The following is a 26731-nucleotide window of genomic DNA, read 5'->3' as shown; positions in this document are numbered from 1 at the left end:
GGCTACTTTGAGCTAGGCTCTGTTTGGTACCTGGGATACAGTAGTGAATAAAAGACATAACAATCACACAGAACTTCTGAGTACTATTCAGAGAAACAAGGTGAAAGAGAGGAGCAGCTTGCAATTTTAAACAGTGGTCAAGGAAGGTGTCCCTGAGAGGTGACATTTGAACAAAGAAAGATAAAGGAGGTAAGGGAGTGAGCCACATGGATGTCTGTGGGAAGAACATTCCAGGCAGGAGGAACCAAGGGTCTGAGTTGGGAATACTCTGGCCCACTGCATGAACAGATAAGAAGCTGTATGTCTGGGCCAAGTAGCAAGCGGGGAGAGTGGAAGGTGATGGAGTCAAAGAGGTATGGGGTAGGGGTAGAAGGCTGGAGAGGGAGGTGTGGACACATCACACAGGGTCTTGCAGGCCAGCATGAGGATTTGGGGATTCACTCAAAGCAAGATAATAACCTTAGGCAGAGTAGCCTCATGGGATTTGGAATCTGGTCAATTTCAGTGACTCCTTCCTAGGCATCCCAAGTATGTCTACTGCATCAGGCCAATTTAATCTTGGGCTACCTGGCAAACAGATGTTACTTTGTGTCTACTTTGTTGCTGGGTTATAAAGCATGACTTATTTCAAAGAGTGTTGACAGGTCAGCTTCCAGCTTCACAGAGAGCTAATACATAAACACTTATTAGAGACCTATTATTTGCATGGGGCTTTTTAAGAAAAGCTTCTGCAACCCTCAAAAAAATTGATCCCTACTTTCAATAAGCTTATAACTTGGCTGTGAGATCATAAAAGTCTGTATCAAGTTTTCACTTGTGGAGGAGTAAGCACAGATTTATGCCTGCAGTAGCCAGAGGTAGTTCTATTGAAAGCAATATGTAAGGTGAGATTTTCCAAGTACATAAAGGCAGGTAAAACATTCCATCTAGAGGTAACAACATGAGCAAAAACCAGGAGACTTACAATAGCTTGGCCTACCTTTTAAAGAAAGATTCATTCATTCATTCAGTGTGACTGGGGTATTAGGTGCCTGAGAATAAAAGAGCAATGGGGGCAGACAGGGAGGAGGGAGGAATCAGGGACAGAGCCGTGCAAAGTATTTGAATTTTATCCACGGATGATGGGGAGACAGTGCATGCTTCCTAAGTATAAGGCAGCATCAGGAGTGACATGTTTGGTCATTCTGGTACCAGTGTGAAGGACAGGTGGAGAGAAGTGAGAATGCTGGCAAGGAGGTTGTTGCAGTAGTGCAGGCAAGATGCTGATGGTGAATTAGGAAGAGCAGAAATGGAGAATGGGGCAGAGGTAAGAAGTACCCAAGAGGTAGACTAAGCCTAGGTTAGGGATAGGTTAGATATGAGCAGGGTGTGAGGGGGGGCAGTCAAGGTTGACTGTTGGTGTTCCAGCGTGGGTGACTGTGTAGGTGCCACCTTTTGATAAGAATATGGGAAGGGAAAGGGTTTGCTCATGGAGAAGAAAAGAATACAAGTGTCATCGTTATGAGGTAGAAAGTTTCCGTAGAGGGAGAGGCCACTTGGAGGTGGCCAGACAAGGATTTGTGAAGGTCTCAGGACTTGAGCTGAGACCTTCAAAGATGGTCGGATTTAGAAAAGTGAAGGGACACATGTACAGCATCCTAGGCGAAAAATGTCTGAGCAAAGGCACAGGAGTGGCATAGTAGAAACCATTTTCTGGAGGTAAGTATGTATATTAGTCTTTGCAAGTAGGACAGTGGTGGAAGAAAGGGAATGGAGAGGGTCATCCTCAAACAATATAGAGTCTGCATCGGAAATCTTCCTTTAAGAGAGAGAATTCACTACTTCGTGAAGCATCAGGGTCCACTGTTGATCAGCAATCCCAGATGGCAAGTGGGAGCCACCATAAATGTCATGATGACATTGACACTGACCTTATCTGAATATTACAGTTCTTTGTCATGCCAGGAGTCATGAGTCCACTGAGCAGCTTTACAGCTATAGCCAGAACTCGGTTCTCCTAAATCCCATCTCAAGATTAAACATCATTTTAGCAGTATACTCAGAACCACTGGTGCACCAAGTTTTTTGCAAACATCTAATATTATAGTTATATGTAAAGTGTCAAAAAACAAGTTCAACACAAGTTTAACACTTTAAATTGATTTCATCTCACTATGAAGTCTTTAACTGTTCTTTTAAGTTAAACTAAATAAATTCTATAATAAAATTTTCATATTGTATAAAACAATTACTAGTAAAAATAAACTTCTTAAAGTCTATACCATATTTTCTATCATATCAGGCACTATGAGAATTAAATTTTAATGCCATCCCAAAACACATAACTTTAAAAATTATTATTTAAAAGTTTCAGCTGTAAAAATATCACTTGCTGTGTTCAGCCTTAAATTATCGCCAAGTGGAGGTGGAATACTTGTAAATTTGTAAAGTCCATCATTGCAAAACAAATAAAATACCAACCAGAGCATTAGGTACTTATTTTCTTGGAATACATTCAGATTTCTTTCCGTCATTTCCCCTTGGTAGCGATCAAATCCCTAACAGCTCTTGATAGTTCATCAGTTCTTGCTTCAATGCCATCCTTGAAAACAAAGCCATTCTGTGATTCTGCATATGTCATTATGAACCAAAACAAATCACAGGTAAAAGGGGAGGTCAGATTGCTTCATGTGAGTTCTTTTAGGAAATATTGTTTCTCCTATAATATAATTGGAAACTCTGAGTAATGTCAGTTATAGGGCAATCTGCTAAACACCTGTCAAAAAAAAAAAAAAAAAAGTACCACATCCTTCCTCATAATTTTAAGCTGCCTCTTCTCTTTTACAGCTTTATTCATTTTTATTCGTTTCACTCCCATTCTGGCTCTGCACATTATGCTCCTTCCATATATAATTTTTTCCAAGAGCTCAGACACAGTAAAACTGCATTCCTATCTTATTGCCTAAATACACATTTCAGGAACATATTCCTTTTGGTTTTCTACCTCTGTTAAATGCGATCTAAATTTTCTGATGTTCCTCAAAATTCTACATCAGTGAATTATGCTCTAAATTCTCTGAAATATATCTCAGAGCCCAGAACACTAGGAAGCAAGTTTGGCAGGCAAATGCAAGAAACAGCTAAGGGATAAAGATAAAATAGGCAGCTCACTCCTGGGAAATTCCTGGAGGGAAGTCAGATTTCTAGCCTAAGAAAAAATGAGCTCACTTCTCCCCCTGGTGCCCAGAACTTGCGATGTTATCAGCTCTATATTTCCTTGAATGAGAGAAGGCAGGATAGTGGACTCTCCTTCCTCTGACCTCTCATTCTGGTATCTTCTGAACTGCAATTAATATATTTGGAGTAGTACAATATATTGATTTGAAATGGACTGATGTCATGTCAGTTTCTTAAAGAATTAAATGTAGAAAATTCCCATTATATTTCAGTCTGATACAGCCACTATGCCTTTGGTACTCTCTCATTTAGCCTCATTTATTTGCAATTAATGGAGGAGTAAAAGAAAAAAATATATATATATAACATATGCATATACTATATATTATTAGTAATACATTATCTGTACATATATTTGATAACCCAGCTTTACAAAGGACCCTGAATGCTTTTACAAAGGATTCCCTCTATCCGTCAATTAAAAAAATCAAAGATCAAACATATATGCCTCATGGAAGCAGGCATTTTTGTCTGTTTTGTTCTCTAAATCTGAATCTCCCAGAACAGAGCCTGGCACATAGTAGATGCTCAATAAGCATTTGTTAAAAGAGAAACTTCACTGGATGAACCATATGTAAAAATTCTGCCTCTCATTCAGCATCAATTCCTTTTACTTTACAACTTTTTTCCAAAATCACTTGTTCTTCCTTCCCAGATTTTCCTATGGAAGCCAAATGGAGTGGGACATTAGAAACAACCAACCACAAAACATTACAGAAGGCGAATTTGGTTTCTGTTCTGTGGTTTGAAAGAGCTGCAGTTAAACACTGATTTCTTCCTTTAATTTCTATTATCTGAACTTCAATTTCCTGTTTATCTCTCTACTTTTGAATGACAGTTCACTACTCTGCCTTCAAATAAGAGAATGAACATATATGAAAATCAACCTTATTTCATATTGCATTCAAAAAGCTGCTTTCCGAATGAATTTGTGACTTCTTTTGACACTCATTTTCATTTTGAAACTTGCATTCATACCTGGTCAAAACTATGGTAATTTACTTTTGCTCATTACACAAAGGCAACACTTGTTAGATCAACATCCCCTGTGGAACAATTTAACAAACTGTAAGTAGGAAATTCTTTGTTTACTTGTTTATTTTAACAGCCAAACATTTGGTAAATGACTAAGTAATATAGTTAATATTATGATCAAAACTCCTCATTCAGCATGCAAGGAAAACTAGATTATTTTTTTTATTCTGCCTTCTTCTAAGCTGAAAACACTTTTTGTCATTTTGGATGCTTCCAGTAAAGCCATTAGAAAAAAAAACCAATTTGTAATATTTGTCCCACGACATCTTTCTTCTGCCTATGAGTTAAAATATTAGAGATGAGGAGATGACGGAAAAAAAGAACCCATTATTTTTGTGGACTCAGATAGTTTCAAGGTGCCTTTTGAGCTTATTATGCTCTATGATTCTAAAATCCCTTGCCTGTCTATAACTTTGGGGAAATTCCACTACCTCTAAAATGCCAGACTTGTACCTTAGAGTCTGGAAGCAAAGCCCAAAATAGGGCTCAAGTAATCAAAATTCCTTCCAAGCATTAGGTCTAACATTAAATGAATGAATGAATGATAAATATTATACGCTGTTTCCTAATATTTGTTTTTATTTTGATATAGAAACATTTTACATTTCTCTGGAATGAATAAAATTGGTGCTCCAAGAAATTTCATGGCATTCTCCCCAAACCTTCTCCATTGATGATTTTGCTTCTCACTGCCAACAACCCTAGTCCTCTCCAAACCTAAAATAAATGTTGAAAACAAGTTTTCCTGGGTTCTGCTGCCCACCTCAAGCTGCCACGACCTCTTCTCTATTTAGTCCTCTCCTCTCCATAGTTCGTTCAAGCAACTAGTCTATGCTCCATGTGTTCTCAGGCTCACCTCCTGTTCTGGCCTCAGTCTTGCATCCGTTGGGTCCGGTTTCCTCTCCAGTATGCAGGAGCTTCTCTCAACGGGCACCTCTGCTTTTCTATTTGTATGTTAGCGACTTGATTTATACTTGAGGCCATTTTGATGCATTCCTTGGGCTGCCAACATACACGTGCCCCCTCCCCCAACAATGACACTCCCTAACACAATAGGGGTTTTATTGTTCGTTGCCAGGAGGGATCATAACAGCAGAGGCACCTAATAGCTATTTACTTTTAGAAAGAGTCCTGCAACGTGATTTATGCTAAAATAGCATACGATATTTTTGAAAGATGTTCTTCAAAAGTTAAGTGGGTAATGTTAAACAGTCGTATCCAAAAGTAGAAGAAAAGGGAATTTGCCACAATGTAGGGCCCTTGGTATGCTTCCCTAAGCTCCTCCCCTTAGAACCCTGATCAATGAATGAATGTTCATGAACATACCATTCATATCAGTACCCCTGCTTCGTGAGTGGAAAGGAAAATGTACAGAGAATTTGTGCTCTTCTCCCAAGCCCCAGTGTTCTTAAAATTCCCAGCACAAAATTTGTCATGATCAGAATCCTCCTCCTCCTCTCAGCTAGCACTTTAGGGAGAATTGACTCTGTTGCCAGAACTACCATCCATTTAGTTTATCACATCGATACTGAACTGAGTTCCTCCCCATCCACAAAACATTCATTCCTTCCACATATGGTGCACCTACTCTGTTCCTGGCATTGTCTGGTGTACTAATTTACATTCTCTCTGTTGGAAGGAGGGAGACTGGTAATAAATAAAATAACTTAACAGTGCAGTAAGTGCTATGAATTAAATAAAGCAGGTTATTATGAAAAAGTGACAGATGAAGGAAGGAATAAAGAAGGGCCAACATTAGTCAGAGAGTACAGAAAAGGTCTCTTTAAAGAGGTGACATTTGAACTGAAATGTGGGTGATGAGAAAGATCAGGAGGACAGTAGTTTAGCTAGAGGGGGTGGGATGTGCAAAGGACCTGAGGTCTCAAGGCACATAGTGCCCTCTCTCCCCCGTGTTCCTGGAACTGTCCTAGTATCTCCTGTTTAGGATGCCCTCGTCTCTAATGCTATTTTATATGCGATTTTTCAGACTCAGGAGTATCCAGATGCCCGGCTCGTCTAAAATTATCAATGCCTTACTGGCTTTTACAGACTTCATCTTAATACTATATACTTGACCTTCAAGGGCTTAAAAAAGAAACAGCAATTCAAAGCAAGCCTGCACCTGATTCAGCAGAACCACTGTTGACCCATTGTCTAATATGTCACTGTTCCTTATCTAAGAATCCATAGAATATACAATTCACAAAACTTAGTGCCGGGTGAATAAAAAAAAAAAAAAAGCTCCTGAAAAACTGTTTTCTTTCATTAACGGGTTCTAGGTAACCTGTCCTGTAAACCCTTTTATTTTGGCTGCTGGAACCTCAGAGCTGAAATGTAGTGCTCCTGTTATGATAACAAGATAACAATCCTACCCATGTCTTGTGGCCATTCACTCCCTCCCCCCATTTATTTCTCTTTGTGGCTTCTTATCTTTATTTTGTTTAATTTTCATTGCCCTCTGTGAAAGTGCTTTTATTTAAGCTGCCTCAAACCTTTTGGAAATAGAAAGTGTATAAATCATTAATCACAAGTGCTTTCTAGACAATAACAAGTAACTTCCTCATTGCAAAATCTAACGTGTCGCCTTGGTCCTGATCGTACCCTTTCTGTCACGTGACATAACTCAGCTGCTCTTCCTTCTTTAAACTGTCTCCCTTTTCCAATCTTTTTAGAAGATTACTATAAATATGAAGAAAACTGGTTAAAAACAATTCCACTTCCTTGGTTTCGTGGTATACTACAGTGTCTTCATTCTCTTTTTATCACTTTTTTTTTCATTCTGACCATCTTATGTATGAATGTATATATATATATATATATATATATATATATATATATATATATATGTATGTATTTTAGTTTCCTTCTTTTCCCACATGCTCATTCAATGTAGATATCCTCCAGGATTCTATTCTAAGCTCTCACTGCTCTCTACACGTTTTCCTTTGGCAATCACTTACTACTGTCACCTCTAAGTAAAAGATTTTCAAGGTTTATTTCTAGCTTTAGCCTCTCTCCTGAGTTTGCATTCCAAATTCCCTGGAACAATTTGCACCTTGGAGTCAGAATGAAGGCTTGCAGTTTTTACCCTCCTAACCCTTCACTCTCCTCTATAACATCTCTGCCAGCTCTTTGTCCATTGTGCATTTGACAGTAAACTTACCACTTTTCAAGGCAGCCCATCTACCAAGCCAGCTTCGACTTTTGAAAAGTTATTCCTAATAGGATGGCAAAATCTATCTCAGTGACATGTGCCCACTGGTTCTAATGCTATTTTTAAGAGTAACAGTTGGAGCTAAGATACACTAAATGCCAAATGTGTGCCAGGGCATTGCCCATATTATCTCCTTACAACTCTGCCATATGGTTTTATTATTCCCATTATGTCATTGGGGCAATTTAAAATGAGTCTAATCATTTCACATGGCTCTTCCCAAAATGGAGAAACACACATATTCTCTAGGGGGACCACTCTATTCCAGGTTAAGAAAGTACAAATGCCTCCAATAATCACTTCTCACATGAATTACTGGCTTTTGTTCATTTAACCATCTGTATCGCAAACCTCTTAACACGGTGTCCAGAGGAAAGAAGTTCACAACAGTATTCTAGTTATGGTTTGAAAAATGCAGAATACTGCAGAAGTGTCATCAACTTCATTCTAGACACTCTGTGCCTCTATTGACATAGCTTAAGAGCAGACCTGCTGCTTCCTACTGAATCAACCGGGCTTTTAATCCACAGCCTGCGAAACATCTGCTAGAACTCTGATGGGTGTGGCAAACCCTTCCCCAAGCTGACCTCAGCTTATTTCCTCCCTAACCTCTTCGTCAGTTTGGTTTCTCCAGGTCTTAATGGCATCTGTATTACCTAGATACACAGGCTCAAATCTTCTAAATCAGCTTTAAGGGCCTTTTCACATCTTCTAAATCTCATTGGTGACCAAATCCTGAAGGTTCTGAGTGGAACGTGATTTCATGACATCATCTTCCTACTGCCTTGGGTTGGCCTTTGGCCATTTCCCAGTTCAGGCCTCATCTTCTCTCACCTGGATGGCTGAACCCGTCTTCCTGCTGCCTTTCTCATCCCCACTGCCCAGACCTGACATGCACAGTCCTCACCCTGTAATCCCCTACTCATATGGTGCCCATGGCGCTCTGGGTCTGTCAAGGACAATGCTAGCTTTTCACTTGCATATTAACACCTGCCAGTATCTGTCTCCTTCTTGGCTTTATCCTGTGATTTCCTGCATGTACTATATATTTTTGGAAAACTGTGCCACAAAGTATTTTTCAACTTTTCCTAGTCCTGTGCTTTTTTTTCTTTACATTGTCTTTGAGCCTGGAAGGCCATTCTTTGCCTGTCAAATTTCCATCTTTCACAACCTAAGTATCCATCAACAGATGAATGGATAAAGAAGATGTGGCACATATATACAATACGTATAGCTAATTCACTTTGTTATACAGCAGAAACTAACACACCATTGTAAAGCAATTATACTCCAATAAAGATGTTAAAAAAAAAATTTCCGACTTTCAATAGTTTGAGAAAATATTACCACCTCAAATAAACTTTTGCCAGATCCTGGTCTGGCCATCTAAAATGAATCTAAAATTCCTCACAGTATTTTATTTCGCTCCTAGAATATAACAGTAATCCCAATTTACATACATATTTTCTTTCTTCAACTAGTCTTTAGTTTCCTTTAGCCTTGGCTATGATTTATTTAATTATACTATTCCCAATTCCAGAGTAAGGCTCTAGTTAGTTGCATTAATTGTGAATAAGGAGGCAGGAAACAAAAAGGGTGAAAGGACTAAGTAGCTGAACATGAAGGCAAGTGGTGAATCAAATGCAAACACTTGGAAAATCAGACCCACGCAGGCATATTTATAGGTGCACCAAAAGACCACTCTCTCTTTCCATTGTTTCTGCCTGTTCATAATTTAATTTTTTAGATTGTGAGCTGTACTTTCAAGCACATGACCTCCTTCTTTTTTCCTGAGACCTAACCAGACTGGGACTTTCCTGGGGCTAGTGGTCAGAGGCCAGTATACTCAGTGCCAATGCTGATTTTGGCTGTAATAAGCAGCTTCACTAAATAAGTATTTTCAGTGTTCCTACTAAGCCATAAATCCACATGTCCTTAAAAATAATCTCCTTCAAGCACACTTGTCACTCCCCCGAAGTCTTAATAAATAGTTTAGACATTAAGTCATTGTACTGCCCACTGCTCAATAAAACAAAGCTTCACATGGGCATTTATTCATTGCTGGTATTATAAAGCAAAGTGTAAAGATCCCTTTATGTCACAAAAATAAAGTTAATTTTATATAAGATGGATTTAGGAGTAGTTACATTTAAATAGAAAATTTGGAGCAGATTTTTTTATCAATGTGGTTGAATTTGGGTATCACCTACAAGAATTTTGTAACTATTCATCATAACCTATGTCAGGTCAAGAAAAGTGCTGTACATTTTTTCCTTCCTGGAATTAACATTTATTTAATGAAATTCTACCTCATGACACACCACTTGTATTACTCAGATGTTCAGTCAATGAAATTACTGAATTAATGGAAAAAATTACCTTCTTAAGATTAGGTCACACGAATTTATGAAACTGGAGGTGGTTACATAATACAGCAGAGTTACATAATAATGTACTGAATGATATCATACCTTAAGATGTAATAAGTTTTTAGCTAATAGTCTCGTTTTCTGAGCCCAGCCTTCCTGTTTTTTACTTGACTTTCTTTCTTACCTCATTGGTGTCTCCCCTTGGATTCTCAAGTATGTACCATCCCCTCCCCAGCGCTTGGCTATGATTGCACAGGCATCAGGTCAGTTATTTCCTGCTCTCAACCCATAAACAAAAAGGGAAAACACACCCATATTCTCAAACATTGACACATAAAACATCTTTTCAAAATATTAAATTTTGGCAACGATTCCAGTATACAAGGATTTCTCTATCCCTTGGTTTTCAGCATTAAAAATTATACATAAATATATCCTTCAACTAAATCCATCACTTATATAAATATAGGCGGGTCATTAAACACTGGATTTACTAAAGGTAATTTAGTCTGAAATATTTCTTCAACAGCAAAAATTCAGATTACTGGGCATGAGCTGATGAAGAAAACATGGGCTCTAATAGCTTGAATCAAAATTGTCAACATCATTTACTCATAAACTAGCAGAGATATGACAATCAGGCCAGTTTATTCTTGTGTGTGTGTGTGTTCCAATAAAACTTTATTAACAAAAATAGGCAGTGGGCCAGATGTTTGCCCATTGGCTGTGATTTGCCAATCCCTGGTCTTGAGGATCAAGTCTTAGAATCCGCAGAAATGAAGTTAAAGACACAGGCTGCCACTTAATAGCGACTAATTCTGGGCAAGTTATTTAACTTTTCTTTGCTTCAGTTTCCTTGTTTATAAAATACAGAGAGACAGACCAACATGATAGAACCTACTTCATAGGATTATTCTGAGAAGCAAGTGAATTAATATAAGAACAGTAGGCCAGTTTATTCTTGGCCAGCAGAATGAAATAAAACAGCAGGGTTTTTTTTTGTTTTCGTGTTTTTCCCTGACAGATTTAACATTTGAGTTCTTGATATGTTTTAAATTTCAGGCACAAAATTGTGTGACTATCCTAAAAATTATATAAAATAACATAAACACCTATTTTTCTGTAAAGTGTTTGATGTACAAAAAGAAATTATACTCCTTCCTCTTCAATTTATCTCTGTAGAAATATCTCTACTACTCCTACTACCACTGCTGCTAGTAATACTGTAAGAGAGACATGGGGAAGTGAAATGTTACATTCCACCCAAACAGTAGGGAAGGAAAAATTTTATATTTCAATTCACACAGGAGTATTTAGTACTCTAATTTACATTAAAGTATTTAATACTCTAATTCAAAATGCAGCATTCAGTTAGTCATAACAGTTTATAAATTATATTGGTTATTATATTGCTTTATAGCATAACCATGCCTTAGTACCTTCAAAAAAGATATTCATTTTTCCTGTGCTTTTATCTAGTGAGTCTTGACCATGCTAAACTCATAGGTCACCAGCAAAATGCTGTATGGTGGTGCTGAGTGAAATAAATTGAGAAAGAAATAGGTTGAAACCCCAAATTAGCACATATAGTTACTTATTAACAGCCCAATTAAAGGTTTAATGATTAGCGAGTTAAATTTGGTGGCTGAAATGAGGGTTTAGCTTACTTTCAAGTTAAGTCATTCATAATGTCAATATCTTTCATCACCATATACAGGCAATTTAACTGCATGTTCACAACATTTTGCTAGGAAGGACTTGAAGTCTTCATCTTGACTTTATAAATGGTATCAAATCATCCTAGATCAGGATAAATCCAGTTGCTAGATTTCGAGATCACTCTAGTGATTTCAACAAGTAGGTGCTGAAGATGGTTTTCTTCAAAATCAAATGTGTTTTTTTTTTCATATCTGAAAAGATTATTCTGGATTTCTGGTCAACTTACTATATTACAAAAAGATTGTTATCAATGAAAGAACTGTAATAATATCGGGATAAAAAATTATAATATTTTTATTGTATGGGAAATGTGGATCCTTAGGAAGGGTGGGGCTATCACTTTCTCTATCTCCCTTTGCTCACCCCCTCCCCCAACATTTTAACATACCTGAAATTATATTATGATGATTACCCAGGGTAGCCTTTAAGTGAGGGGGAAAAAGGCACAGTACACATATATGCAGACAATTTGTTCACTTTAATGAGGGAGAATTGGGAGTTGGGGAGGGTTCACAAAGAGGGCTGAGCCTTGAGTCTTCTGTTGTTTGGACATGGTGGTGGTTGGTAAATCATCCACCAGCAGAGCCACTTCCTGCTCTCCCTTCCCCTTATCTGAGCCTCTGCTTAGCAGCTTTTAGGCTCACTGACCTCAAAGTGTAGAAGGAGCAGAGATTTCTACACTTTGAGGTCAATGAAACTAAAATTCCTAAATCCGAAGGAGATCCTTGCTCATTACTTCCATGTCGTATCTAGTTATGACTTGTAAACTTACAATGATCAGTGCTCACCTGACGAAAGCAAAATAATACTAAGTCGAAGAAGCTTCTATGTGAACTTGTGGAAAGGGGCCATGTTGCATCATTTTTTTGCATCCAAAATCATATCACAGAGCCTGGCACATAGTAGGTGCTCAAGAATTTTATGAATGAATGAATGTTCACTTAACAGGTTGGTTAAACAAGTTGGTCAGGAAAGAATTACACAGCAGACACATGGAGAGCAGCCTCAACATTAATAAGGACCCATTAGTTAAGACAAACATTGGTAAGAAATGAAAATCCCTTCAAGCACTTATCTACAGGATGTTTCTTGGGTTTATTTTAATTATTTTATTTATTATTTTAATTATTCTTGGGTTTATTTTTCATTATTTAATTCTAGTACAGTATATAACAGTTGCATAGTGATTGTCAATACATGACAAATTATGGACATAATTTCACTTACTCCCTCAACATTTTTAAGGTATGTACAATCAGTCTTCAATTTACAGATAATGACACTAAGGCTCAACAAAGTTAAGGCTAAATCTCTGGTTATTTGAATCCAAAATTTGCACTCTTTCTACCAAATTGCATAAGCTGCTTCTAAAGTCTCTTTCTTTCAAGGGCAATTTTCCATATGCTTTTTCACACCGTCTAAATTAAATTGCATAGGTTGCTACTTTTCTTATAGCAGACCTTCAAATATTTGTTGATTTTGATTAATTGAAGCCTGAAAAAAGTAGAAGAGTTGAGGGAAACAGGGTGGAGACATGGGGTAGTTTTCCTAGAACCAAAATGGACTCTTAAAATCTCTAGAATAGATAGCCTGTCATAATACACCAAAAAAAACAAGCCCCTACCGTTTATTGATACTAGAGATACAGACAATGTTGTCAACTGTCACAAAAGGTTCTCACTGGATTTAACTAACGATGCCATTGGGAAGACCCGAGATAATTAAAGAAATGAAATAAACACTTACCTGCTCATTTCATTTATGTCATAATTTCCCCTGGGTTGTGTCTGTTTTCTTTTAATGCCATGGCTCTTGAATTAAAACCTTTGTATTTCAATAGCCAATCAGAAGTACTGAGAAAAGGCTGTGACCTAATCCAAGGAAGTCAATATTTGCTTTGTGAACCACATTCATTGTCTATAATAAAGTTATATTTATTGACACAGAGATTTTTTTTTGAAAAATCTCAAATACAAAGTTTAAGGAATTCAGAGAGATTTTGGATGTTTATTGCTCATTCTAGAATTTCAAGTATAAAGCTTTTATATAATTCAATGCAAAAGCCTGCACATCTAGAAAACAGTAGAGCAAGAACTCAAATCCAGGTCTATTTGAAACGAGCTTTTCTGTTCCACCAGAGCTCACTGCTTTTCCTACAGGGGCCTCCTGTTCATTACAGATTCCAGGTTTGCTGATTCTGAATTACTGAGGCTTTACTATATTTGATAAACTGGAACCAGCAATAATTCTAAAATTTTACACTTTCTAGGTGGTTTAATATCTAAGGGACTTTATAGATTTTCCAAGCTAAATATTTAAGCTTTTGAAACCAAATTTGTCAATAGCCGCAGAATTTAAAAATTCAAAACCGAGAACTTATCAGAGCACTGAATCGTGTGAAACACTACAGATACAGAGCTCATTCAGGTACTAGATTAGTCTCAACTTTTAAATATTTAAATTTCACCTCCAGTTTAAAAATGAGATAAGACAGGATTCTAATATGACATGGTCTTATAATGAAGCTTAATTGATTTCATTCTGATAAGAAACTTCAATTAATGCTCTAGAGGACCTCCATCTACTCCCATATTTCCTTTTAATCTCATTTATCTCAGGAAAACTCAAAAGTTGTCCTGGAACATTGGCAACTGGCAGAAACAATCAATGAAATTCTGAGAACTTGTCATGTGATGTACATGCTTCTTGTTAGTAAGGTGTGAGTGTGTGCACATAGTACCCAAACAGAAAAATGACAGACCTCAACTAGTAAAAGGAACTGTGCACTTTGGAAGGCCCCAGAATGGTGGCAGGTGGCAGCATGTTATGGACAACATAGCAACCCTAATGCTGTGGCTGATCCACCTCCAGCCTTTGGTGATGTCCGTGCCTCTCCATTTGAGCTACAGCCCTTCAACCACAAAGATCTCTGTAGTCTTTGCCACGTGTCTTCTTTGTCACTAAGCATTTCCTTTCTTTGCTTTTGCCTTGTCTTTTAAAATTAACATTAGCACTCAAATAATAAAATCATTCAGAATACAATGGAACAATGGGCAGAAGACTTGAACAAGCATTCGAGACAGAAAAAAATGGCTATAAGCATGTCAAAAAAGTTATCAGCATTCTTAGTAACCAAAGAATTAAAAGTTTGAAAAATATCATTTTCACCTATCAAGTTAGGACAATTTTTTTATTTTTTATATTTATTTATTTTTTATTGGAGTATAATTGCTTTACAATGTTGGGTTAGTTTCTGCTGTACAATGAAGTGAATCAGCTATATGTATACCTATATCCTCTCCCTCTTGGACCTCCCTCCCTTCCCCCCCATCCCATCCATCTAGGTCAACGCAGAGCACGGAGCTGAGCTCCCTGTGCAATACCGCAGGTTCCCAATAGCTATCTATTTTACACATGGTAGTGTATTTATGTCAAACCTAATCTCCCAATTCATCCCACCATCCCCATCCCCCGCCGTGTCCATATGTCTGTTCTCTATGTCTGCGTATCTATTCCTTCCCTGCAAATAGGTTCATCTTTCTACATCTATTGTGTTAATATACGATACTTGTTTTTCTCTTTCTGACTTACTTCACGCTGCATGACAGACTCTAAGTCCATCCACATCTCTACAAATGACCTAATTTCATTTCTTTTTATGGCTGAGTAATATTCCATTATATATATGTACCATATCTTCTTTATCCATTCATCTGTCCATGGGCATTTAGATTTAGCAAAGAGTTTTTAAAAGATGATATTTTGTTGGTGAGAACTAGATGTTCTAATTATCAAGCCTAAAGGAAAAAATGCCATAGATATGCAGACAAAGCCTACAACTTAGGATGCACATCAGTTAAAACAGTAAAATATTGTAAATAAGGTCAACATTCAAAAAAGAAAGCATAGCCAAATAAATTGACAGCCATAAGATGAATTATTTTGCAGTCACTAAATTGTATCAAAAATACCAATTCCAATTTCTTGGGAAACATCAACAAAGTAATGTCAGTTGTTTAAAAAAGCAAGCATGAAGCTCTACAATATGATTCTAATTCTTTAAAAAATGGCCTATTTATTCATAGGAAACGAACCTGTGGTAAATTTCCCCATATGTTCAATAGCGGTTCTTTAGATATTGGGAAACATGCGAGGCACATGTTCAGCACTTTATACACTTTGCACTACATTTATGCTTGCAAACATCTTAGGAAGTGGGTCTTTATCCCTGCTGTTATATCTGAAGAAACTGAGGCTCAGAGCTGGTAAGTAACTTGACCATGGCGACAGAGCTATTAAATGGAGGAGCCAGGACAAAAGCTAAGGTCAACTTGACCCAAAGCTCGTGTTCATTATGTCCATGCCTGCCCACAGGTAATTTAAACTTTGTTTGGAAACAGATCAGCAATAGAAATATTATAGGAAAAACATGCATATTCACAAAGTGACAGTTCTAAAAATGGTTTCCTCCAAAGATGTAGGACCATGAACATGATCTTTAGAATCTCAAACTAGTATATTTGTAATGAATATGAGCACTCTTCTAAAAAAAAAAAAGTAAAAATCTTGGAAGTCTTCTGTGAACCATGCTAATTCTGCAAAATTTATTCATTGAATAAGTTCTTATTTAACACTTGCCTTTTGCCAGATATTGTGCTAGGTATCGGCACAACAGCAGGAATAACAGTATAAAGGAATTTCTTTGGATATTAGGGAAGTCTTTGGGGGGTAAGTGGAGATGGGAAGAGATAGTGAAGGTGAGAGTATCTATCAACCTAATATCAAACGACCTGGCTACTTACATCTAAGGACACTTTTATTTCTTTAAGCCTTCCATAAAAACGTATAATATTTCCAAGGATCCAGGACACCCCCTGGAAATGTCATACAGTTTTAAGCCTCTACAATGAATTCATGCTTATACTCTACCTGTAGTAATCAGATGAAATAAAATGCTTTTTAACATCACATAGAATTATTCTCATCCACTGGGTGTACAGTGGTCCTTGCATTTGCCCTTCTGGGTGGTGCAATATTTTCCTTGTTAAGGAAGCAGAGATACACTATCAGAAAAAGGCTTCTCAGCAGAAATGCAGTTGGATGGGTTCCCATCCATCTTGGCTCCATATTTCCTCATCCATGTCCACCTTTCACTTTTCCAGAAAAGCCCACGCCTTTCAGCAAATGGGCTTCTAATATGAAGGCCACTATCTCTACAACTGTAAATTAACAGGTAAATGCTTTCTTACTTTTTTTTAGTCTGTGAGTCAACCAGAATTTTTATCAATTTAGTTTTAGATCTGGCTGTTATAATAAGGTCACATGGGTGAGGATATGTACATGTCTCTTTTTCTTCAAAGCTCCTGGCCCTAGTGGTAAGAAATGTTAAGGAATGTTTTGGTTTTTTTTTTTAATTATTATTATTAAAAAGTATACGAAGTCCATAGAAATGATAATGACTTAGACTTTCAACATTATGAGTTCAAATAAATTAGGACCCTGTAGGAAGAGCCCTAAAAGCAGAGAGAGATCTATTTGAGCAGGAAAATGGATGCCTTATTAACGAACAGGAATAGCAAATTAACCTCCTTGTTAATCCTCTTCCATGGCCACTAAACACCAAGGAGTAGTTGAGGAACCAGAGCAAAAAGGGTAGAATCTGCCACAACAGACACCTTATGTTGTTTGTTCTGTAAATTAGGTGGTTCTCTTAATCTTTCAGACTACAAATTCAGGAGGAAGGATGAGTGCCCACGGCTCTGAGATCAGGTGTCATTGCCATGGCGATTCATCTTATTTAATAAATGATACCATCTAATCCTTTGTAGTAATAAACACTTGTTTTCTCATTTCTAAAAATTGTAAATAAACTACCCTACCACGATTTCTTTAAATATAGTTTTTAAGATTATTAAAATAGTGAATAAGTCTCCTCTCCCGTGAGTATGCTAATTACTGTTTTAGTTCCTGCTAACAGAAGAAACAGCTTAATAATAGTAACTTAACTGGAGGAGGTCAAACTGCTCATTCATTTGAATTTATGAGTACAAATCACCTTTTCATTAGATATCAGTGCAAAGTGTATATTTCATAGATACCTGCTATTGTTGCCACAAAGGATTTTAGAAACAAATACAATTTACCCAAAGTGTTTCACAGCTTTCAAAAGTATTAAACACACATAACGTCTAGCAGCTATGAAACCAAGAGAAAAACGTTAATTTTCATTACAGGAGTGAAAATTGTTTCTCATTTCTCCAATTAAATGATTTTCAGAGGGTTCATCACCAGGAAAACCAGTATGTATGAACGCCGGAAATGCAGATGGCAGTCTCAGAAACGCTTATTCTAAATGGGAATCCAACTACAAGATTTCTCTCTATTGTTTGTGATAGCCACCCCATGATGGAAATAGTCTGGCTGTAAAACGATTTTGAAAAAGAAAAAGAAACAACTGTGGGAAGATTGCAAAGTTCTCTAGACAAACCTTCAAGTGACTCTTTTAAGTAAGGAAACGTCTATCGAAGGGTCAGAGTGGTTAGGAAAACTACTATGCCAGGAGCCAGGATCAGTCTTGCCGGAGCGACCGAGATTGTCCCAGGTGATTGGGTGTCCCGGGCTCCGCATGGAGGCGGAGGGCGCAGGGCGGGTCCCCGCACGGCTGGCATCCTTTTGGCCGGGCGACCCTTGCTCTGTCTCCAGGAGCCCAGCGACTCCTGAGGCTGCGCGAGCTGCCCGGGACGGCCTGCCAGCAGCCTCCCGCTCGCGAGGAGCGTCTCCCCTCCGCGGCTGCCGAGGCCAGCTCTGTCCCTCCGCCATCCTCAAGCCCTCCGACATTTTTCACAGAGACAGGGAGGTAGGGAGTAGAGGAAACGGCCGAGTGTCTGCACCCAGCCTCTGCCGCAGCACGAGAAGAGGGAGAGGAGGAGGAAGGCTGGCGGGCAAGCCGCTGTTAAACTGTAATTCTATCGATAATGAAAAGAATCATCATCACCTCTAGCAAGAGAGCCTCGGATACACCCACCCGGGCAGCGGCTAGGGGCTTGGCAGGCGTTCCACCTCCTCGCCCCCTCGAAGGCTGTGAAACCTACCTCAAGCGGTGCACACTAGAACTCCCTTCCCTCCGACCAGAGGGAGGGGAAAGAACAAAAGAGGCCCCCGCCCCCTACCCACACACCTCCGATATTTTACCGATGCTCAAGGTATGCATTTTTGCACCCCCTCTGGCTCACACCTTCACCACCTGCATTTTCCCGAAGGTGAAGAAAGAAAAAATACCACCCCGAGGTGGTCGGTCGATTGGACACTGTTAATTTCACATTCGCTTTTCTAACAAACAGCCACCCCAATCGGCAGGTCCTCGCGCCCCGCGGGGTCTCCCGTCGCCCCCGGCCCTCGCTGCCGGATCCCCAAGGCGCCCAGCTCTCCGCCGGGGACCCAACTGAAGGTTCCCTGGACGGGCAGGACACTCGCCCAGCCGGTCCGCAGCAGCCGGAGGGCGACGAGCGGACCGCGCAGAGGCTGCAACGCGGGATCCAACTTCCCAAACCAGCGGCGCGGCCCCGGCTTCCTCCCGCGGCGCCGCGGGCAGCGCCGAGATCCCCGCGCTGGCTGACTGCCCCGCCCGGGCACAGGCAGTTGCACTCTCCGCCCCCTCTTTCCTTCACCTCCGCAACCCCCCATCCACCTTTAAAAAATTCATCCACCGGTGCAAAGCAGACATTTTGATGTCATTTACTTAGCACAGCTCGGTATCAGAGGCAACATCTTACCCAGTCGCCTGGAGGTGTGGGCAGCGCACCGATGGGTCCGGGGTCGCGAGGCTGAGCTGCTCGGTCCTCTAGCGGAGCCTGTTTGCTGCCATCCGCCCAACTTCAGCACCCCGCTGGCGAGGAGAAGGGGAGAGAGGCGAGGAGGGAGGGGTGGGGGGAGGGGGAGGAGGGAGAGGTGGGCGGGGAGGGAGCGGGAGCCTCTCGGCAGCGCGCATGCGCCCTGCGGGCGGGCGCAGCCCCTCGCCCGGCTCGGCCGGAGGTGCAGCTTCTTTCCTGGGCGGGCGACGGGTTGAGTCACGCCCCCCCCCGCCCCTCCCGGGCCGCCAGGCCCACGCGCGCTCGCCTGGGCTTGGCGCCCACAGCGCGGAGGGGCTCGGTTGCAGCTCCGGCCTCCGGCGCCGGGGGTCCGCGGCTTCGCGGGCACCTTGGAGACCTGGGAACCTCCCTTGCTGAGACAGGCTCTCGCGCCCAGGCTCATTCAACTTCACGTTCACCCGCAGCCCGCGTTATTTTACCCCGCGCTTTAGGCGACTGTTTGAAACCAGAATCCTGTCTTTAAGGAACAAAACAGGTGCAGCAGCGGGGTCCCAGTGGAAGCAGTCCCTGCGTGAGGGTCCAAAGAAGCATGAAGTTAAGCAAATGGTGCTTAGCAAAAGACTCGACTTTATCAAGGGTTCTTTACTTTACTGAAGTCCTCAGCCAGAATCTGACCCTTTTCCCTAAGAATGATCACAGATGCTCTCGGGTCTGGGGCATATGTTCTGTCTCAGGCGTCAGGACCCCTGGAGCCAGAGTTCTGAGTGAGAGATGCTGGTGACAGGGCAAGAGTGGTGAATTACTAACAGAGGTGTTGATGCTTGGGGCCTGAAGCATCCTTCGCGGACAGCTCCGTAGCGATCAGGTCTGATCATCGTGCTGCTCCCAAGCGGAGCCCAGCTTGGTAGTGAAGGAGCTTTGGATACTTAATGCATCCTCAGCGCTAGATTGCATCTCCGATGATTAGATTGAAAGATCTGTGAGGGTGAATTAGGGAAGCGGGTGTCTTTCTCTTCAGATGTAGCATCTGTGGGAAGAGGGGTGAGTTCCTGGCAGGCATGATTAGGCTTTTTTTCTTATACCTATTTAAAACTGATTACTTGTAAATGTATATGGTTTCCCATTGCTTGTGTGCTCATGCATTCAAACAGCGTTATGATTTCAGGCTCCTTTACTGAACACCTTCCTAGACTTCCCCCACCTCCACCCCTACTTGACTGAACTGTGTCTCGGGTTGCTCTAGGGCCTTCCTCTCTAGCTACACCCTGCCTTTGAGTACTAGTGACCTTCAAAGTGTATCCCCCTTGCTTGTGCTGGTCTGCAAATTGTTCCTTATTGGTCTCTAATGAGAGATATGTTTAGAAATAGAGAGGAAGACTTAGAAACTTTTATAGCAGTTTGGCGTTGCCTTGGCATCCAAACACATTAGTTAGCTGGACTTTGTATGTTTTATTTTATTTGTAAAGTAATTCATTTTTGTTGGATTTTACAAAGAGTATTGGTCCACGCATGATGCATTGAAAATAAAAAAGTCCTTCATCAAAAATGGTTTGAGCAGCACTGAATTCTGTATAACTCCCAGATTTATATCTCCACCTGGCCTCTTCCAGAGCTTTTTTATGTCCTCAACTACTTTTACATCTTCACTTGAAGATAATTATAATAGCTTTTACTGAACAATTACTGTGTGCCAGGTTCTGAGGTAAATGTTTCACATAGATTTCTTGTTTTCTCTACAAGATAGATACTATTATTATGTTTAACAGGCAGCTCAAAAGCAGAACTCCAAATATCTAACCTCTCCAAACCCATTTCTCTTCTGTTTCCACCCAGTCACTCCAGACAAAAATTTAGAAGTTATCCTTGTTTTGTCTCTTTCACCCGTACATCCAATTAATTAGCATGTCATGTTGTCTCCAAAATGTAGCCCCAATTCATCTACTTTTCTCCCTTCCCATTGGTATAACCTTAGTCTAAGCCTCTGTCAACACATTCTCCAAACAATAGCTACGTGATCTTTTGAAAACATAACCAGATCACGTCATGCTTCAGCTTTAAACTCTCCAATGAGATTTCATTGCACTTTAAGTACAAACCCTAATCCTTAGCACAGCATAGAAGTATCTATTTAATCTTGTCCCAGCCTATGTGTTCTATAGCCACATCGGCCTGTTTCTCGAATAAGTCTAACTTACAGTACTTGCTGTTCTTTTTGTCTGGATTCCTCTGCCCGCCCGCCCCCCCCCCCACCATAGTAGGTTCCTAAATATCCCATAGGTCTCTGCTCAGATATCACCTACTCAGATAGGCCTTATCTAACCAACCACCCAATGTAATCTGTTCCAGTGTTCTTCTCTGCTGGATCCCCTTGCTTTATTTTCTTCCAGACATTTTTCACTATCTGAATCAGCTTGCATTTGTTTACTTGTTTATTATCTCCTCATGCCCCTTTACGTTAGATTCTCTCAAGAGGGTTCCCTACATTTTTCATTGTTTTATCTCTAATGCCCAGAATGGGATTTGACACGTTGTGCATATTCAGTAAGTATTTAGTGAATGAATGCATGACTGAATGAATAAATAACACACTTAAAAAGTATTCTTTATTTTTCCTGACATTTCTTCTTGGATCTCACTGCTGCCTGTCAGAATCTGTTGGTTCCCAGAAGTGCACAGATAGACCATATTGTTTCCCCTGCCCATCCTGTCAAAGACAGCTTCATGGAATGATACACATCTCAACTAGATGCCAAAGTAGTGTTCCTAGAACCAACTTTAAAACAAACATACCTGATAAGAAAGACATCTTACTTCTGTGAACTTCCCTAAGTTGTAATAATGGCTGTTTGGGCAATTGTTTGCACCTATGACAACTTGGCTGTTCTGCTACTCATTTACTTGCTGAATTCAAATGTAACCTCTTGGTGACTTTCTTTCCTAGTTGTAGCTTGTTGTGTAATCCTTTGTGTATTAGCCAGAATCTTCAGTGATAGCACTCTAGGAACTGGACACGTTGCCATGTTCTGAGTGTTAGAGAGATGGGTGGAACCAGCCACTGCTTTAATGACCTTCATCACTTGCAGCCTCCGTGTGTATATCTGGGTCTTAGGAAATATCTGGAGTTCCAATGATATCAAAGGATGGATAGGTCAATAATTCAACTCAATAAGCTTTATTAATGTCTACTACAGCCTGGCATTATGTCTTCAAGTTTTTTGCAAAAAATGTAAATGTTATATAAAATGATTATAAGTGACTCAGAAATGGATTTCAGTTTATTTTGGCCGTGGGGATGCCTTCTCTTCTCTTTATACAGAATTTCAGAGCTCACTGGGTTTATCATCACTAAACAGCTGTGTGGTAAATATGAAAAGCAGCATTTGATCATGAATATTTCCATGACATTATGAATGTGTTTTTCAAGTAGAGAGAATCCGGATGCAGCAGCAGATTTTGCTATAGGAGGCAGACAGAAGATTTGAAGACAAAGTATGTGCAGATGAGATACTGGAAAAACACAGAGCATCATAATATTTATAGCACATTTACTCATAATTAAGGGTATTTGTCATCATTAGGAGACATGGACTCTACCTCAGTTAGTTCGGTATCCTCCAAAGGTTATTTCAGAAGGAAATTTTATGTAACAGCTTTACATTTTATTCTCTCTTTTCCCACATGCTCATTTATTTAAAAACAACTGCTTTACCTTTGAAAAGTGGAGGGAAAAGGAAGAAGTTCGTTTGAATCTAGGAAACCCTGACTGCTCCATCTGGACAGACTTCTCCAGAGTGACGTGTGGAAGGATAGTTAAAATATGACCACTTACACATGCTTTTTCTTTATTTTTAGTAAGTGGGGCTCCTCATGTTTCTTCGGCTAGTTTCATTCAAACTTTGGAGAGAGGCTCTTCTCAGGGAAATTATTTAGATGGAAACTGAGTCACTTTGCTGTACACCTGAAACTAACACAACATTGTAAATCAACTATACTTCAATTTTTAAAAAGTGATAAAGTAAAAAAAAAAAAGAAGTGTGCAGAATCAGAGGAGACAAAAATAAATACTTGTATTTCTTCATTAACATTTGAAGGAGATGAGAGAAAGGAAAGAAAGACAAGACAGACTGCCTCCCAAATATATAAAATGAGATATAATTAGAGTTACACATTTTATATATACTTTATTTTTAAATAAATCATTAGTTATTAATGTCTCCTTCATTGTTTAACTGACCATCATTGAACTTAAAGGGCTCAATATTATTCTTTCAGAATAGCATTAGTGATTTTATAGGGTAATTGGCATTTTTCACATTTCAATTGAATGAGTCCACTGAAGTAGATATAAACACCTTCATGTGATTTTTATCAGTTATGCCCAATATGGTACACCATAAACTCTATATCGTCAAGCCATTCCTACAATGGCTTGACAATATAGAGCTGTTTTTGAGTCACACTAAGTACTTTATAGAAGTTCTCAGTAGATGGGCTCTGCATACTCACGTTCTGTTTGGTACAACAGATCTATCACGTAATGTTGGACAGCAGTCCTCTGCTCCTCCATGGAAAAAGAGTGAAATGTTTATCTCACTTAGAGAATATGATGATGATCAATGATTACAGTCAGCTTCTTTGTGGATGGAGAAAAGTTCCAGAACTTAATGGTCAATGTTGTGTTAGTTTGAGATTTTTAAAGGCCCGTAGATGATGGTTGCGGGATTATGGAATAGGCTTCTGCTTTGTCAGACCTACTTCCAGAGCTGGATGGAAGGAAGAGAGGAGACAGGCAGTGGTTTAATTTCTCACCATCTTTACTATGTTTTGGTTCATAGCAGAGCAAGTATAAAGTCAGAGGTGCCTAAAGTCAACACAGATCTTTGTATATACGTGTATGGAGAGGGATAGTTTGCTAAAGATGTCTAGTATCCAGAAGGGCCCAGGTGACTAATTTTTGAGTTCCATATTGAAATATACCTAAGTTGCAGATCAGAAAAATCTATACTCACATTGCAAAAGGCTTCTTAATGTCTCCATGATTTCTTGATTTTCTGTGAACTAGTTTTACGGTGTGAATATGTTAAAATACGATATGAAAATACTTCACAGTCCCACCTGTCTTCACATTTGAATATTAGTAGCATTTACCTAATCCTGAATGATTGCCTATTCGAGTTTCTTCCATCTATTCATTCATTCATTCACCCATTCACTTACAAAGCTCTTAGAAAGCATCTGTACTGGCATTCTGGGGAATAGAAATGCGGTGGAAAATATTGTACCTTTCATTGAGAATTTATAATTCAAGTGAGATATGCTTTACATACATGAAGTTGCCAGAGGAAATCAATGAGAACACTTAAGATAATGTGCTTTTATCTTTTCTTTCCAGGAGGTAGCCCAGAGAATGATGAAAAAGGAAATTGCATGTTTTACAGTCAGAACTCTCAACTGCACAGCATAGAAGTGACACAGGATCAAAGCAGCCCATGGAAGTGCACACGTAAAACTTTCTTTGTATTGCACGGGACTGGTTTAGAATGGCTTGCAGATTTGCAATAAGAATTCAAAGGGGAGATTGAGCTTATAACATATTTAAATAGAAAGTTACTGGTTATACTTTTGGTTGACGGCTACTTAGAAAATATTAAGCACCTTCAATATGCAAGGCATTATGCAGGGCTCTGTAAAGGTTGCGTAGACGAACCAGAACATAAGAAATGAAGTGCTGAGTAGCATAGAGTCCAGAGAGATCATGCTCAGGTGCTTATGAGTGACTGTGGCCCTCTGAGTGACCAGTAAAGAATAGAGACCAATTGTACATGCTGAGATGTGCAGAAGGGCATTTGGGTTGGAAACCACAATATGGTATCAAGATTGTGTGTTGGTTCAGTGAGAATTACAGGATATGTGTAGGAAAATTTGATTAGTATGGCTTAGTTATATAACGTTATAAAGTTTTAAAGGTCAGTTGAGGCTACATTGTGGTGGGAGAGGAGTTAAAGTCTCAGATATGGCAAATTCATTTTATCTCCACACCAACTCTAATTAACTACTACTAGTACTGTGTTGAGTTGAATTCTGAGGCCACATCTAAGATTAAGGAAGAAATATGATGGTGATTATTAGCAATATCTGATATGTTATATTTGTCTAGTATTTGAAATCTCCTAGTCAATTAGGAGTCAAAGGAATTTGAAAAAGGGGGAACTGTCTATATTCAGGACAATAGTTCTTGAAGAACTCTCAAACTGTTGTTTTCCCTTTAAAGTCAGTACTCTGGAAACAATAAATTCACTTGATAAATAAGCTGGGATAATGCAAATTGATCTCTAAATTTCTTTCTTCGGATTTGATAAATGCATATTAAAGGCTCTGAAAAGCTCCTTGACAAGTTCCGAAGCAAGGAACAAAACAAATAGGAATCCCTAACCGTATGGGGCTTATATTCTAGTAATAGAGACAAACGCAAATCAAGGTAAATAAGTAAAATGTATAGTAAGTTAGATAATTATAAGTGATATGGGGGAAAAGTAAATCAGTAAAAGAGGACTGTGTGTGGGCATGTGAGTTGGAAAGGATTCTGAAATTGTACATAGGATAGCAAAAAGGCCTCACTGAGAAGGTGATATTTGAGAAAAGATATGAAGGAAGCAAGAAATTGAGTTAGTGGATACCTGGAGAAAGAACATTCCAGCAGAGGTATCAGCCAGTGCAAAGGCCCTGAGGTGAGAGTATGTCTGTCATAGTCACAACAGCAATGAACACATGGGGGGAGTCGTATGAGATGAGGTTAGAAAGAGAAAGAGAAGGTAATCATGTACTGCCTTGTAGCTCAGGATGTTGGCTTATACTTTTGGAGAATTGGAGAGCCATCAGAGGGTTTCGAATAAAGGAGTATCACGAAGGAAGCCATAGCCTCTGAGAAGATTATTTGCAATGTGTATATAACACAACTTCCTAGAAAAACTACTAATTATCAGTAAGAAAAAGACAACAACCAAATAGAAAATGGGGCAAAATGAGAATAGGACCACTCTGGCTATGGCCTGGGGGAGGAGGGCAAGAGCAGAAGCCAGCAGTGGGGTTAGGAGACTATTGCAGTTGACTCCATGAGGGATGATGGTGGTGTGGACCAGAGTCGTACCAGTGGAAGTCTTCAGGAGCAGTCAGATGCTTGATACACTTTCAAAGTGGAGTTTACAGGACTTGCTGACTGTTTGGATGTGTGGTATAAAAGAATTTGAGGAATCAAGGATGACTCCACTAGTTTTGGCCTGCTCACTGAAACTTTCCTTTAATAATGATGTGCTGGACGTCCTTCTTCCACAGCCCGCCTATCCCCACAGCTGAGACCAATAAATTACTAT

General features: G+C 39.5%; 1 protein-coding gene across 2 annotated transcripts in view; it reads right to left on the bottom strand.

Moving 5' to 3' along the window:
• Positions 1–19466, bottom strand: part of RGS17 (regulator of G protein signaling 17) — a 102916-nt gene extending 83450 nt beyond the window's left edge. For both annotated transcript variants that reach the window (XM_082404669.1, XM_082404670.1), the window contains exon 1: positions 19326–19466. The gene's annotated coding sequence lies outside the window, so the exon portion shown is untranslated. The remainder of the gene's footprint in view (positions 1–19325) is intronic.
• Between the last annotated feature and the right edge of the window lie 7265 nt (positions 19467–26731).

Source organism: Balaenoptera borealis, assembly GCF_965194805.1.
Source record: "Balaenoptera borealis genome assembly, chromosome: 9".
In the NCBI taxonomy this organism is placed as follows: domain Eukaryota; kingdom Metazoa; phylum Chordata; class Mammalia; order Artiodactyla; family Balaenopteridae; genus Balaenoptera; species Balaenoptera borealis.
This window is presented reverse-complemented; position numbering and strand designations above follow the sequence as displayed.